The sequence below is a fragment of the Triticum aestivum genome, chromosome 1A (genome assembly GCF_018294505.1).
Source record: "Triticum aestivum cultivar Chinese Spring chromosome 1A, IWGSC CS RefSeq v2.1, whole genome shotgun sequence".
NCBI classification, from domain to species: domain Eukaryota; kingdom Viridiplantae; phylum Streptophyta; class Magnoliopsida; order Poales; family Poaceae; genus Triticum; species Triticum aestivum.
Genome location: NC_057794.1, coordinates 19,776,611 through 19,779,240, shown reverse-complemented (window position 1 = coordinate 19,779,240; position 2,630 = coordinate 19,776,611).

Below are 2,630 nucleotides of genomic sequence, written 5' to 3'. Positions count from 1 at the left end.
GAGGACTCCTCCTCCTGGCGCGCCCTACAGGGGCCGGCCGGCCTCCCCCTGGCTCCTTTATATACGTGGGCAGGTGGGCACCCTAGAACAGACAAGTTGATTGTTCCAAGCCGTGTGCGGTGCCCCCTCCACCATAATCCACCTCAATCATATCGTAGATGTGCTTAGGTGAAGCCCTGCGTAGGTAGCAACATCATCACCGTTATCACGCCATCATGCTGACAGAACTCTCCCGCGAAGCTCTATTGGATCAGAGTTCGTGGGATGTCATCGAGCTGAACGTGTGCTGAAGTTGGAGGTGTCGTGCGTTCGGTACTTGGATCGGTCGGATCATGAAGACGTTCGACTACATCAACGCATTCTCATAACGCTTCTGCTTATGGTGTGCGAGGGTACCTGGACGATACTCTTCCCTCTTGTTCCTATGCATCACCATGACCTTGCGTGTGCGTAGGAAAATTTTGGAAATTACTACGTTCCCCAACATTTTTTGCTACCACCATCTTTGGATTTTGCTGGAACCGGGTATTTTTTGCTACCACTGGCTTTGTGTTTTGCTGGAACTAGCATCCTTTTTTGCTACAACCATGTGGGGTTTGTGCTGGAACAAATGCATTTTTGCTACCACCATCTTTTCGTTTTGCTGGAACCGGCCCAATTTTTTGCTACCACCGGCTTTGGCTGCGAGCGGCGCCGTGTCACCATTAATGCTGCGACGGGGTCGGCAGCACCTGCGAGGGGGAACAGGTTTTGTGGTCGGCGACCATGAACCTGCGTGGGGGCAACAATGAATGCATGGAAGGCGAGGACAAGCTGCTACAGGTCAACTGTTTTTTGTTGCGATTTGACGACAACGAGCATCGGCGGCGGGCTCCGAGGGCCAGCAGCCCGGCAAGGGGGGCAGCGAGCAACCCGGCGAGAGGGAGAGAGGAGCTCGCTGGGGAGCGCATGAACATCTGCGGGAGGAGCAGGATTAGCTACGGGGATGGGGCGTTTTTCCTGGAAGCATTGACTGGATAAAGAAACACAGGTCAGGGATTGAGATGCCAGATCGGACGGACCCGACTGACTGCACCGGTGCCTATCATCGCCCTTATCTTTAAAGAATATTTGGATTTGTTCCCATGCATATCTCTTGTATTCCACTCCATATATACGAAATAAAAGGAACATCCCTGGCGTAATCAAAACCATATCGTAGACTGCCCGTGTGTTGCCACGGGCTATTTAAATTTTGTATTAGTTGCATGTCGAATTTGATTTAGATATAAAAGATAGCCAATAAAAAGCGAAAAACTAATTTTAATCTACTTCGCATGCAATGTATTTCAATAAAAGAAATTAATTCTACCTTACACACATAAAGATTATCATATCCTGATGAACAAAATAAAGGTGGTACTGATACGTCTCCAATGTATCTATAATTTTTGATTGCTCCATGCTATATTATCTACTGTTTTGGACATTATTGTTCTTTAATATCCACTTTTATATAATTTTTGGGACTAACCTCTTAACCGAAGGACCAGCCCAGAATTGTTGTTTTTTTGCCTGTTTTTTGGTTTCAAAGAAAAGGAATATCAAACAGAGTCCAAACGGAATGAAACCTTCGGAAACGTGATTTTCTCACCGAATATAACTCAAGAGACTTGGACCCTATGCCAAGCCAACTAACAGGAGGCCACGAGGTAGGGGGCGCGCCTGCCCCACCCCCCCTAGGCGCACCCTCCACCCTCATGGGCCCCCTGTTGCTCCACCGACGTACTTCTTCCTCCTATATATATCCACGTACCCCCAAACGATTAGAACAGGAGCCAAAACCATAATTCCACCGCCGTAACTTTCTGTATCCACGAGATCCCATCTTGGGGCTTGTTCCGGAGCTCCGCCGGAGGGGGCATCGATCATGGAGGGCTTCTACATCAACACCATAGCCCCTCCGATGAAGTGTGACTAGTTTACTTTAGACCTACAGGTCCATAGTTAGTAGCTAGATGGCTTCTTCTCTCTTTTTGGATCTCAATACAATGTTCGCCCCCTCTCTTGTGGAGATCTATTCGATGTAATCTTCTTTTTGCGGTGTGTTTGTTGGGACCAATGAATTGTGGGTTTATGATCAAGTCTATCTATGAATAACATTTGAATCTTCTCTGAATTCTTTTATGTATGATTGGTTATCTTTGCAAGTCTCTTCGAATTATCAGTTTGGTTTGGCCTACTAGATTGATCTTCCTTTGCAATGGGAGAAGTGCTTAGCTTTTGGTTCAATCTTGCGGTGTACTTTCCCGGTGACAGTAAGGGCAGCAAGGCACGTATTGTATTGTTGCCATCGAGGATAACAAGATGGGGTTTTCTTCATATTGCATGAGTCTATCCCTCTACATCATGTCATCTTGCTTAAGGCGTTACTCCATTTTTAACACAATACTCTAGATGCATGCTGGATAGCGGTCGATGAGTGGAGTAATAGTAGTAGATGCAGGCAGGAGTCGGTCTACTTGTCTCGGATGTGATGCCTATATACATGATCATACCTAGATATTCTCATAACTATGCTCAATTCTGTCAATTGCTCAACAGTAATTTGTTCACCCACCGTAGAATACTTATGCTCTCGAGAGAAGCCT